Genomic DNA, 14,894 nt, shown 5'->3' with positions numbered 1-14,894 from the left:
TAATTTGACAGAGCAAAGATGGCAATTTCCATTTCAGCAGAAATGTGGATACTAAAACAAGTGATTTGCCAAAGATCATGCAGCAGGGCCTCTCTACAGTTATTATTGCAAAAACTTTTCCCATTTATTGCCAACCCCCTCCCCCCACCCACCCATATCACCTATATGCAAACCCTCAATTTAGACTTTTGAGCAAAGGTGATGGCTAATAAGCAGAATGATGGCTCCCCAAAAATGTTCTCTTCCCAATCCCTGGGAACTGGGGGCAAATCAAAGGGGAATTAAGGTTGCAAATAAACTGATTGTTTTGTAATCCTCACTGGAGGATATGTTTAGAGAGAGGAAGGAAGGGAAAGAGAGGGAGAGAGAAACATGGATTGGTTGCCTCACATACACGCCCTGACCTGGGATTGAACCTGAAACCTAGATACATGCCCTGACCAGAAATCGAACCTGAAAATTTTATGATGCACTTTATGCTCCAACCAGCTGAGCCACCTGGCCAGGGCAAATCAACTGATTTTAAAATAGTGAGATTATCCTGATTCTCCAGTTGGGCCTGATATTGTCACAAGGGTCCTTAAAAGTAGAAAATGAAGTCAGAGGAGGTCGTGATGTGGTGTGAGAAGGCCTTATAAAAAGTAATAAACAGAGCCACTTCAAAATGGAGTTGTAGCTGCCATCCCAGAGGAACTACCTAGCATGCCTTACTCCTCAAACCTTTGGGATGTTGAAACTGGTCAAAATAACCTTTGGATTGGGCCTAAAGCAGCACTGTATTCCAAATAACTGTTTGCAAAGCTAACAGGAAAGCAGAAATGAACACTGGAGTGAAAATTAAAGATATTCTTTAGAATTAGCATCACTATGTTAGTAATCATGCACCTATAGAAAATTCCTTCCTTCTATTCAAATAATCATTCCCCTTCCCTTTCTCATAAATATCTCTTGCCTTCATCTCCTAATCAAAACCCTATTTGGGTTTCTTTCTGAATCGGTCCTTCCCTGATAGCTGTTCTTTTGGATCTCAAATAAAGGCTTATTTCCTCACACTTTGGCCTTTAAAAAAAATGCTTATTTTTTTAATAGTCTTTTTTAAGAAGGAAGGAAGGAAGGAAGAAAGAAAGAAAGAAAGAAAGAAAGAAAGAAAGAAAGACCCCACTGGTGTGGCTCAATGATTGAACATGGACCTATGAACCAGGAGATCATGATTTGACTCCCATGCATGATCAGGGCACATGCCCAGGTTGCTGCTCAATTCCCCTAGGCGTGCAGGAGGCAGCCAGTCAATGATTCTCATCATTGATGTTTCTTTTTTAAAAAAATATATTTTTATTGATTTCAGAGAGGAAGGGAGATTTCAGAGAGGAAGGGAGAGGGAGAGAGAGAAACATCAATGATGAGAGAATCATTTATCAGCTGCCTCCTGTACTGGGGATCGAGCCCACAACTCAGGCATGTGTCCTTGACAGGAATCGAACCCTGGACCCTGTTTGCAGGCCATTGCTCTATTCACTGAGCCAAACCGGCTAGGGTTCATCATTGATGTTTCTATCTCTCTCTCCCTCTCCCTTCCTTTCTGAAATGAATATATATACATATACATATGTATATGTGTGTGTGTGTGTGTGTGTGTGTGTGTGTGTGTGTATATATTAGTTAATCCTCACCTGAGGATATTTGTCCATTGATTTTTTTAGAGAGAGTGGAAAGGAGTGGCAGAGACAGAGAAGGAGAAACATCGATGTGAGAGTGACATATCAATTGGTTGCCTCTAGCATGGGCCCCCACCAGGGCCAGGGATTGAGCTTGCAACCTAGGTGCATGCCCTTGACTAGAATTGAACCCAGGACCCTTCAGTCTGCAGGCCGATGCTCTATCCATTAAGCCAAACTGGCTAGGGCAATAAAAATATATTTTAGAAAATAAAAAAATAAAAATGGATCATATATTTATTTAATAAAATAAAGAAATAATGGGCCGAAATGGAGTCAGTTTTGCTAAGCCATGTCATCAAACAAAAACTTACTACCCTAATTGCAGTTTCTGCCTCTCCCAGAAGTAGAATTTTAAATCAGTGAGTCTGGAATCTCCTGATCATCAATACCAGGGAGGTAGGTAATCTACATGATAGAACCCCTTCCATTTCATTCGCCCAAAAGAATGTGACCTGACCTAAAAATAATCATATATATATAGGTATGTTTGTATTTATTTCAGAGAGGAAGGGAGAGGCAGAGAGAGGTAGAAACATCAATGATGAGAGAGAATCATTGATCAGCTGCCTCCTGCAAGCTCTCTACTGGGAACCAAGCCCAAAGAAACCCAGGCATATGCCCTGACCGAGAATCGAAACTTCCTGGTTCATAGGTCAACACTCAAAACACTGAGCCACACGGGCTGGACAAAATAATCCTTTCTTTGCTTTTGCTGATAATAGCCCTTCTGCCTATAAAAATCTTTCAGTTTGAACAACCCCTTAAAGCTCCTTTCTAGTTGCTAGATGAGATGCTGCCTGATTCATGAATTGCTTAATATAAAACCAATTAGACTTTAAAATTGAATTTTGTCCTTTAACAGCCTCAACTAGCACTTGTGGCTTTGAAGATGGAGGAAGGGGGCCAGGAGCCTGGGAATGCAAAGGCTTCTAGAAGAAGGAAAAGGCAAGGAAATGGATTTTTCCCTAAGGCCCCCAGAAGGAACACTACCCTTAATTTTAGCTCAGTGAGACCCACATCACCAAGTGTGTGGTCATTTGTTACAGCAGCATTAGACAACTAATACAGCACCATTTTCAATGCTTTATGCAACAGTGTAAAGCAATAGAAGGTTTGTCTAAGGCCTAGATTCTTCCTTGTGCAGGGGTGAACATTATCTATATTGGAAAAAAAGCACAATATTATTCAAGCAGTTAAATATTTGCACTACACAGTCCTAGCACTACTCAGGTGGGTACACAACATGGGCCCAAGAAAAGAAGACTATCAATAACTAGACAGTTCTGAAGGAGTAAATAATGAAAGTTCTGGTGATAAGTACCACAGGTCAGAGAGACAAAGAATTAGAACTCCCTAGAGGAGGAGAAGGAGGAGGAGAAACTAGCATTGACCCCTGAAGGAAGAAGCAAGGAAGGAAACTCATTTTAGGAAATTAGATGATAAGAACATGTTGAGCAAGGCCAATAATGCCGGAAGAATAATTATGAACTTTTCCCCTTAAGTCATTGTTTCTCAATGTATGTTCTTGTTATCGGAGAAATTCGGGTGTTCTCTTCCCTACTGGGTGTTGGGGGGTAGGATCCTTACTATATCTCAAGAAAAATAATTTTCTGAGACTTGCATGGGAGGACAAGTGATTTTTATTTGTGTAGAATTACATCCCTGGGTTTCCAATGTCCCGTTCCAGTCATAGAAGAAGTGTAGCTGGGATTTCAGTAAAACTAAAAGCAAGGCCAGTGTCCAGACTTTCCAGTCCATGTTGCAGCCGGGTCCAGTTCAGCATCAGGCTAGTTATAGCCCATTAGTCCATTGTGTCCATTTTAGCTCAGTGAGACCCACATCACCAAGTTTGTGGTCATTTGTTACAGCAGCAATAGACAACTAATGGACCATGTGGGTGACTGCAGGAGAGCTCACCCTGACCAATAAGAGTCCCAAGTACATAAGGGGAACCAAGATAAACCAAAAGCAGAAGAGAGGGAGCTTCTTTGTTCAGGGAATTAAGTATCCCAATTTTACCCACTCTTGCTGTGCCCGTGCCCATTCTGGCCAATGATCTGTTCCCTGGTGTGACTGACAAGTAAGTACCTTCCCTGTGTCCCCCCAACTTTACTGGACATGAGTCTACTCCTCCCTGTCTAGTCCCTTCCCCCAGCAATCTGTGGGAAATAGACTGGTGGCTGAGCGTACAGCTTTAGCTTCCTGGTGAAGCTGTCCAAATGACAAGCCTATATTTGACCTTCCTTTGCTCCTTTCCTGTTATTAATAACTAGTTAATTACAATGGTATCATTCTGAGAATGTCATAGTGTTCCTCAAAAGAAAGATTGCATTGTCAAAATAAATTGAGAACTACACACCTTCTCTCCCCACCCCCTTAGAAATTCCCTTATGTATTACTGTCTACAGCCAGCCAGTAGTATGTGGGTTCTTGCAGGAAAGACGTCACAAAACGAGATCAAGTGATTTTTAGAGGACGTTTATTAAAGCTGGAGACAATGAAACAAGGAAGAGCCTAGAATAGAAGAAGCAACAGGGACTAGGTGAGGGAATGAGCCTAGGCTGGGATGCTTTGGCTCACTAAGAAGTCAGAAAAGCCTGGCTGGTTTGCTCAGTTGGTTGAGCATTGTTCCATGCACCAATAGGTCGCTGGTTTGATGTGGTTGGATTCCCAGTCAGGGCACATGCCCAGGTTTTGGGTTTGATCCCTGGTAGAGGGTGTGCAGGAGGCAGCCGATCGATGTTTCTATCTCTCTCCCTCTCCCTTCCTCTCTCTCTAAAATGAAAATATATTTTTAAAAAATAAAATAAAAACATATTTTTAAAGTCAGAAAAAAGGGGGCCTTAGGGACAAGGTCAGGAGGTTAGCCCAAGAGGAGTTGCTGCTGCCCATTGCTCCCTGGTTGCTAGCCTTGGGGGGTCCTTTAGTGTTTAAGGGATGCATGCCTGTGGGGGAAGGAAAGGAGGAAGGGAAAAGTGAGGGAGTGCTCCTAGGAGGGAGACTAGGTGCTGGAACTTTTGTTTTTTTCAAGGGTTTTAAAGGCTGGGAGTTTAAGAGAGGTCTTAAGGGAGGATCTCAATAGAATATTCATCAGTTTTATGCAAATGTGCCCAAATGACACTCTTAAGTGTTCTTGGTTCAGGGAAGATAGGATTTTGCAATTTACTAACTAAATGGCTATAAACTGCTTGGATGTTTAACTCTCTATCTTAGTTTCCTTATTCTGCTTGTCGTGGCTTACTATCCTGTCTCATGGGACGAAAAAGGGGCCACATACTAAACCTGACAAGCACAGGGGCGGCATGCATGGGAAGCCTTACAAACTCAAGAGACCTAAAGTAACCACATAGGATAGTCTGAAATTAAAACTTCCTAGCTAAAAGTGAGTCGTGGCAAGTAGCCATGTCGTAGGTTGGTATCTACTTTGACAAAGGTCAATCTTTATCTTAGCTGAGTGTGTCTATTATCTTTTGGTATATCTCTGATAACATATTTTTGGAATGTCAGGGTAATCTTTTTCTAGACCCCTTAGGGCAAAACAGGTGCAGGATACCAGAGAATCCCTCATTGTTATCTCTTTCTCCCACATACCATCTCTATGTGCTATAAATGTTCATTGTTAACTATCCCATATCTAACGATGTAAAAGAAGTATCCCTTTTACTTTTTATCCAATCTCAGAGATTTCCACACTATGCTTTCTCCTTCCTCCCTAACCTATCACCAATGGATTTCATGTAGTCCCCTTACAGCTTCTCCTCTGATTCTAATGTATAAAATAAGGTGCAAAACAGCTATTTTCTGTAGCATTTTCTCAATCTATTGAGATTTTGTTTCCTGGCAGTTGTTGTCAGTTTGACTCAAATAAACTCATAAAAATTCTTACAGCCATGGCCAGGTGGCTCAGTTGAAATTCTTACAGCCCTGGCCGGGTGGCTCAGTTGGTTGTAGCATCACCCAGTACACTAAGAGGTTTCAGGTTCAATTCCCGGTCAGGGCGCATATGGGAGGCAAACAGTTGATGTTTCTCTCTCACATCATTTCTTGCTGTCTCTCCCTTCCTCTCTCTCTCTAAAATGAATAAACATATCCTCAGGTGAGGATAAAAAATATTCTTACAGATTTGTACCTATTTTACCTTGACACTTAGCATATTGCCACTTTAAAGACTAGCTCTTCCACTTTGAAGAAATCTTTTTTTAACTGTGTTGAAACAGCATTTACCAGATTCACCAGACCACAGAATTCTTTTTCCATGGAACACCCAATAGCATGCTTCTAAACACTTTGGGGAGCCATCAAACATTTGTGGAAGGAGGGGTGATTGAAGTAAACCTGGTCTTAAGAAAAGTAAGCTGGGATAATAATCGGCTTCAGGACACTGGCTAGTGCCTTCTGCCAGACAACTCTCAGTGTCTTCTGTAGCCCTGATTGGAGTCCTTAATTCCTCATCAAAGACATAAGAGCATCAGAAAACAGGGCTGGAGTATCTGGAAACCTTCACTTTAATGACTGCATGAAAAGCTGTGCCAGCAGCAGCTGCCATGACCACGCGAGGAACAGCCACTGTCCACGACTGTCCGTGGAACAGTCTCTGCCCATGACCATCCAAGGAGCAGCTACTGTCACCACCATGTGACCCACCACCAAGCCCACTGCTGCAGCCACAGGTCCCACGTGACTCAACACCTAGATCCTTCAGTAAGAGCAAAAATGGGGAGACAGAAGAACAATCCCCAAAGGAAAGAAAAGGAAGAATCACCAGAAAAGGAACTAAATGAAACGGAGGTGTGCAATATGTCAGAAAAAGGACTCAAAATAAGGGTCATACAGTTCATAAACCGATGGGTGAGAAAATCAACACCATATGCAAGAATCAAGAGGAAATAAGGAGTGAAATAGCTACAATAAAAAATACTATGTAAGCTTTCTACATATAATGAACAACATAAAGTGATGAACAAAAGTAGAACCAGAGTCATAGAAGCATCGAATAGACTGTCCAACCTATGCGGGAAGGCAGAGGGTGAGGAGGTAAGAGATCAACCAAAGGACTTGTATGCATGCATATGAGCATAACCAATGAACACAGATAGTGATGTGGTGAGGGGGGAAAGGAGACTTATGTAATACCTTAAACAATTAAGAATTTAAATTTTAAAAACAGATTTAAAAAAAAAAGGAAATGTAAGCTGGAAAAGCCAAATAGACTGCTGAGCCACATTGGCCAGGGGAAAATACTTTTTTAAAGACATGAAATAAGTAGCCAAAAGAGGGAAACAATACAAGTTCCATCAACAGATGAATAGAAACAAAATGTGGTATATACATACAATGGAATATCAGTCAGCCTTAAAAAGGAATGAAATTCTGATACATGCTACCAAATGGGTGAACCTTGAAAATGTTCTGCTAAGTGAAATAAGCCTGGCACAAAAGGACAAATACTGTATGATTCCACTTATATGAGGTACCTAGAATGAGTAAATTCTTAGAGACAGAAAGTACAAAGGAATGGAGAGCTATTGTTTAATGGGTACAGACTTTCCATTTGGAATGATTTAAAAATTCTGCAAATGGATAGTAGTGATGGTTGCACATCATGAATATATTTTATGCCACTGAACCACTTAAAATGGTTTACTTTATATTATTTAAAATTATTTTTATTTAAAAATATTTTTATTGATTTCAGAAAGAGGAAGAAGAGGGGAAGAGAGATAGAAAATCTATTGGCTGCCTCCTGTACACTCACAACTCGTAACCCAGGCATGTGTCCTGACCAGGAATCAAACCAGTGACCTCCTGGTGCATAGGACGATGCTCAACCAACTAAGCCACACTGGCCAGGCTATTATGTATATCTTAATGCACGCACAAAATTAAAAGAAACTGGATCTCAGTTGTTGTTTTTAAAGTGGATAAAGACAGGAAACAGCCCTGGACGGTGTTTCTAAATTGTTAGAGCATCAGCCCTCACACTAAAGGGTCTTGGGTATGATTCCCAGTCAAGGGCACACACCTGGGCTGCAGGTTCCATCCCCACCCTAGTCACCTAATCAGGGCTCCTATGGGAGGCAACCAATCTATGTGTTTCTCTTCTCTCTCTCTCTCTCTCTCTCTCTCTCTTCCTCCCTCCACCCTCCCTTCTACTCTCCCTAAAAATCAATGGAAAAAATATCCTTGGGTGAGGATTAACAAAAAACAAAACAAAACCAACAAAACAGGAAACAGAAGGTCAGGAAAAAGGGTAGATAGTGGCACAAGACTGTCTTCCCAGGATTCCTGTCATTCTGGGGCGATTTGCCTATTTCCCGACAGCCTCCAAGAATTTCTGCAGGCTGGCTCACTTTCTAGACCAAAGTTAACTTGTTCATTTTCATCCACACCCCAAAAATGACACCCCCTATGGCCTCTGAAATTCCACCATTACGAAGTTATTTCTTTGGATAATGATGATTACCAGCTCCCTTCTTTCCCCACACTCCTATCCTGCACCCCTAGATGTGGTTGTGTGTTTACCACTGCCTCCTATAGGAGTAAATTGGCTTTGGCATTATGGGATCACATCAAGTCCTTGCAATTTCCCATGTGCATGCTTACTTAAAAGAGAAGGAATACCAAGCAGACCGTGATTTTTGTTTCTGAGTTGTTTACTTGGGGAGAAAATAGATGTCTTAATAATTAAAAAATAAAAATACAACAATGCTAAATTGGTTAGGTGAGTAAAAAGAAATAAAGGTGGTACTTTTACATAAATTATTTTTAAAATATATTTTTATTGATTTCAGAGAGGAAGGGAGAGAGAGATAGAAACATCAATGATGAAAGCAAATCATTGATTGGCTGCCTCCTGCACACCCCATACTGGCAATAGACCTGGGCATGTACCCTTGTCCAGAATCGAACCTGGGACCCTTCAGTCCACAGGCCAATGCTCTATCCACTGAGCCAAACCAGCTAGGGCAACGTGATACTTTTAGATGTAGAGCCAAAGCTTAGAATAGACAAATAATTACTGTATGACCCAGTTAATCCATACCTAGGTGTTTGTCTGAAAGACATGAAAGCATATATTCATACAAAAACCTGCATATGAGTGTTTATAGATGAATTATTTGTAATAGCAAAAAAACTGGAAATAGCTCAAATGTCCATCAGCAGGTGAATGGATAAGCAAATTTTTGATATATCCACATAGTGGAATACTACTCATCAATAAAAAGTGGATGAATCTCAAAATAATCATGCTGAATGAACACTACCAGGGGGGGAAAAAGAATACATATTGTTTGAATTAACTTGTATAAAATTATACAAAATACAAACAGACCTACAGTGACAGGAAGCAGATCAGCTGTCTAGAAACAAAATGGAAAAGGGAGAGAGGAATTAAAAGGTATGAGGCCCTGGCAGGGTGGCTCAGTTGGTTGTCACATCATCCTATACACCAAAAGGTTGTAGGTTCAATTCCTATTCAGGGCACATACCTACATACCTACATACCTACAGGGCACATTCCTATTCAGGGGCTCATACAGGAGGCAACCGATCAATGTTTCTCTCTCTCCCTCTCTCTTTGTCCCTTCCCCCCACTCTCTCTAAAAAAAAAAAAGTTATACCTTTTATTTATTTTTCTTATCTTATTGCATTAGGCCTTGTAGGAAAACATTTAACAATAGAAGTCATATTTGACATATTTGTCATATTTTCTATTTAAAAAATAAGTGTTATCCTATATAATAAAAGCCTAATATGCCAAGTGTCTGGTTGTCTGGTCATCCATTCAACCAATCAAACCAAATATGCTAATGATATGCTAAAGCCGCTTAATCGCTCGCTATGATGTGCACTGACCACCAGGGGGCAGACATTTGACTGGCTGACCAGTTGTTATGACATGCACTGACCACCAGGGGGCAGATGCTCTGACTGGTAGGTTAGCTTGCTGCTGGGGTCTGGCCGATCAGGACTGAGCGAGACGGGCCAAACATGCCCTGGAGCCCTCCTGCGGTCCCTCCCCGCTGGACAACATCCCACATCCCTTCCCGGCTCTGATTGTGCACTGGTGGGGTCCCTCGGCCTGGCCTGTGCCCTCTTGCAATCCTTTTGGTGTATAGGATGATGTGACAACCAACTGAGCCACCCTGCCAGGGCCTCATACCTTTTAATTCCTCTCTCCCTTTTCCATTTTGTTTCTAGACAGCTGATCTGCTTCCTGTCACTGTAGTTCTGTTTGTATTTTGTATAATTTTATTGCAAGGAGATGTTGGAGAGCCGGTTTCAGCCCAATCACACAGGCCAGGCTGAGGGACTCCACTGGTGCACAAATTTGTGCACCAGGCCTCTATTTGAGAAATAAGGTATGTACCATAAAAATCTACCCATTAATGTGTACACTCAGAAAACTAAGGTGGATCCTAAAGGCACTAACAGTTGGAGGCTATCTGCTAACTACAGTTCTTACAGATGACTGAGCATTGCACTTTTTGCTATATTTTTCTTGTAATCTCTTATGTATATGGTATCTCACAAAGTTTAGAATATCCTCCTCTTTTTTAAATAATACTGTGAATCCCCAAAGTGCCTATCACAGCGTCTTGCCCAGGACCTCATTAAGTATGTATAGAATAATAATAATTGATAAGTACCTACCCATTAATTTCAGGATCTTTAGATAATTCTAGGCAGGAAAGCATATGATACAGTCCTTACCTGTGGAAAATGTCTAACAACTGGTTCTTGGAAGTACTGATTTCTAGTGTTTGCTGATTTAAAAGGTGTAAATATCCCCACCATAGTCAAGTTCAATACACATGTGATATTAACCAGGATGCAAAATTCCTGAAAATTTAACAATCAGTCCTTTCAATCTGATACAAGCCAGCTTCAGCATATTGCTGTTCCTTACCTTCAAAGAATGTGTGTGTGTGTGTGTGTGTGTGTGTGTGTGTGTGTTTTCTTTCCTTTGGGTTTTCATTTATTGAAAAAAAATTAGAATAATATTAAGTGCAATTAAAAAAAATTCACCCATAGTTCAACTACTCTAACAGCTATCAAAACTCTTCATTTTTGTGTTCTCCTCTGCAGTCTTTGCTTTATGCATACATATTTTAACTAGTCATAATCATACAATTTAAAAAAACATAATTTTTTAAACATATACAAAATATCTATATATATAAAAGTATAATATGCAAATCAACCAGATGGCAAAACGACCGGTCACTATGACGCACACTGACCACCAGGGGACAGACACTCAATGCAGGAGCTGCCCCAGCCCACAGGCATCACCTGATTGGGGCCTGCCAGCCAACCTCCTGGTCCTTCCCCCAGGCAGGCTCCAATCGCCCAATGGGGAATGAGGAATTGGGGGTGGGTGGCAGTGGACACAGGTGGTGCCATGCCAAGGCCCCTGTTCTACTGGTTACCCCACACCCAGAGGGCGACCAGTAGCAGGGGGCAGGGCCGGCGAGCGGCGGGAACGGCCAACCTCTTGGTCTCTTCCCCGCCCCCTGCCAGCAGGCTCCTATGGCCTGATGGGGAATGGGGAACTGGGGATGGGTGGTGGCAGGGGGAGGGGCCAGCTGCCAGCAGCCAGGGAAGATGGCCCTGATTGCAGGCCAGGCCTAGAGACGGTACCCATGCACGAATTTTGTGTGCTGGGCCTCTAGTACAGAATAAAGTAATGAACCTCATATACCATAACCCAGCCTTTCAAAACATTTACCTGTGGCCAACCCTGTCCCATCTACATCATCAGCTTCTTGCCCCTTACCCACATTTTTTGAAACAAATCCCAGACATTATGTCCTCCCATCTATAAATATTTCAGTAGTAATCATTCAATGTTTCATTCTGCTTTTTTCACTTGTAGCCTAAGGAAGACAAAGACATAAATAATTCAACTAAAAAGATTTAAGTATTCTGATATTGGCAGTGAGGACTGATTGGGAGGAACAAGGGAGGAGTGTCTATAAGCTACAGCATCTGCCCAGCCAGGGTGGCTCAATGGTTGAGGTTTGACCTATGAACCAGGAGGTCAAGATTTGATTCTTGGTCAGGGCAATTCCCAGACCGGCTGGGAATTGAACCTGCAACCCAGGTATATGCCTTTGACTGGGAATTGAACCCACGACCCTTCGATGCTCAGGCCAACACTCTAACCAAAGACCAACACTCTAACCAAAGACCAACACTCTAACCAAAGACCAACATTAGCTTTTGTTGTTGTTGTTAATCCTCACCCAAGGATATTTTTCTATTGATTTTTAGAGAGAGTGGAAGGGATGGGGAGAGAGAGAGAGAGACACATTGATTGGTTGCCTTCCACATGTGCCCTGACCAAGGCCAGGAATGGAGCCTGCAACTGAGGTACATGCCCTTGACCGGAATTGAACCTGGGACCCTTCAGTCCATGGGCTGATGCTCTATCCACTGAGCCAAACTGGCTAGGGCTCCGATATTAGCTTTTTAAAAGGATTTTTCTATAAACTCCCTTGGACAGATTTTATTTATTTATTTTTGAGATAGAGTGGGAAAGAGAGAGAAAGAGAAACTGAGAGAGGTTTCTCCTGCATGTGCCCCAACCGGAGATCGAACCCTCAACCTGGGTATGTGCCCTGACTAGGAATTGAATCTGCCACCTTTTAATGTAGGGAATGATGCCCCAACCAACTGAGCCACAGTGGCCAGGGCGGATGTATTTTATTTTTTTTAACTTACCATCTAATTATCCATTGGTCCAACATTCCTTGGAAGACAGATTACTTATCCCCTTCCCTCATTACATTAATTTATGCTGCAGTGTCATGAATGGTGTCACCCCCTCTGCCCTTTAGAGAAGAGCAGTATAGAGGAGGCAACATGAAGCCAAGTCCAAAAAAAGAAATTTGGCAAACAAGAAATCCTTATTATTCCCATGTTTATCATATATGGCATTTGACATTCTGGTAGAGAAACTCAAATTATAAACTGTAGGGCCAGAGACTGTCCTCATTAGTCTTATTTATTACTTTTAAATCTTTATTGTGGAAAGTTTTACATATGTCCTCCCTTTTCCCTATGGACTCCCTCTCATTCGTTTTATAACCCCTTAGACCCGTGGTCGGCAAACCGCGGCTCACGAGCCACATGCGGCTCTTTGGCCCCTTCAGTGTGGCTCTTCCACAAAATACCACATGCGGGCGCACACGTACAGTGCGATTGAAACTTTGTGGCCCATGTGCAGAAGTCGGTATTTTGTGGAAGAGCCACACTGAAGGGGCCAAAGAGCCGCATGTGGCTGGCGTGCCGCGATTTGCTGAGCCACAGTTTGCCGACCACTGCCTTAGACTATTAATTACAATTCTGGTCCAATACACTATCTCTTACCCCGGCTCTACCCTGCAAGGTAGATTTTATTGTACTAAATTGTGGGTGAGAAAACCAAGGCTCAGAGATACTTACTCAAGATCATATACTTCAATGTGGTGGAGCCAGCATCAATTGGGGTTATTTGGTTGCAAACAAAAGAAATCGGCTAAGTTCATCAAAATAAAGGTGGGCATTAATTAGAAGTATATTGAACAGCTCACAGAATGAATGTGAATCTGGAGAAAACAGGGCTGGAACCAGGACATCAAGGATGACTCCATCCTGCAGTGTGAAAGTGTGAAGCTTTTTTTCATCCTTCTTTCATTTTGTTCAAAATTCAAAAGTTCATGAAAAGAGACTTCAGTTGATCTTTAACTTCAGAAGGAGGGCAGGGCATATCATTTACTATCCCATAAAGAAGGCCCGTGCTGTGAAAGAAATAATTGCTCAGAAGGAATTCAGCAAGCAGTTTTGAAGGGTGAAATGGATGCTGGGTAAAGAAAACAATTTTCTATAGTGACACCATAAATGCACTGTGCGAATCTCCTTTCAAGGAAGGACCCGTTGCCCCAGCTGTGGTAGTGTGGCTTGGAGACAGCTTTCAGCTGTCAGCTTTCCAGGAATTGCAGAGCCACCTCATCCATAGTTATACCCTTCCCAGGGCAGCCTATATCATTGAAGTTGGGGCGTTAAGGCCTGGTCATTTCAGTTTACTGTTGGGACAATTCTCTAGGGACATTTTCGCTCCAGAGCTCCCTCTGGGGCTGATTGAGGCTGTGTTTGAGCCTGCAGTACAACCCAACATTTCTCTGTACCCACTCCTGCTCTCCACCTCTCCCTCCCATAGGTCTTGATGCCAATAACATTTTAAAAAATAAATGTCCTGAATGCTAAACTCAGTCTGTGTCTGCTTTCTGGAGAACACACCCTGTGACATCTCCACTCACCAATTCATATGTCCCCAAAGTCCCAACACTCTTACCCCACCCACCAAATATAATTATGCTTCATTATGACTTTTTTTCTATTGTGTGGCACCAAAAACAAACCAACTAGGTCAACTTGTCTCATTGAAGAAAGAAGGATCTGCCCTAATACTAGACAAAAAATGGTCTGGGTCGAACTTAATAAAAGACGGTGTGTCAGGGACATCTTGAGGCCTTCCTAAGGGATTTTCAAGGGTAATTTTGACTATATTCAACTTTCACCTTTTATGCTACCCTTAAAACCTCACCCATGTGAGATATACCCTTTACATTTGTGTGCATTGCAGTGGTACAGTATTAACTCATACCAAAAATTATGACATTGTAAAAAAAAATGGTGGATGAAAGTACAAGGAAAAATGACAGAAGTTCTTATTAGAGTACTTTAGGGTTTCTCTCTTCGTAGGACTCTGTAGCAGCACTGTCCAATAGGAATATAATAGACATAAGTAATTTCAAAATTTCTAGTCACATTTTTTAAAAAGTAAAAAGAAACAGGCAAAATTAACATAATTCATTTAACACAACATATATACAAAATACTATCATTTCAACACATAATCTATATAATAATTATCATTGACGTTTTACATTTTTTTCATACTCTATATCTTACATTTACAATGCATCTCAATTTGAACTGATCACATTTCAAGTGTCACTTATGGGTTAGTGACTTCCTTATTGGATAGTGCAGGTCTCAAACATCTACACTAATAAAAGAGAAACATGGTAATTGGCGTACGACCGCTACCCTTCCCATTGGCTAATCAGGGAGATATGTAAATTAACTGACAGCCAAGATGGCGGCCGGCAGCCAGGCAGCTTAAAG

This window comes from Myotis brandtii, unplaced genomic scaffold (genome assembly GCF_000412655.1).
Source record: "Myotis brandtii unplaced genomic scaffold, ASM41265v1 scaffold160, whole genome shotgun sequence".
Classification (NCBI taxonomy): domain Eukaryota; kingdom Metazoa; phylum Chordata; class Mammalia; order Chiroptera; family Vespertilionidae; genus Myotis; species Myotis brandtii.
The sequence above is the reverse complement of the archived record's forward strand: the minus strand, read 5'-3'. Positions refer to the sequence as shown.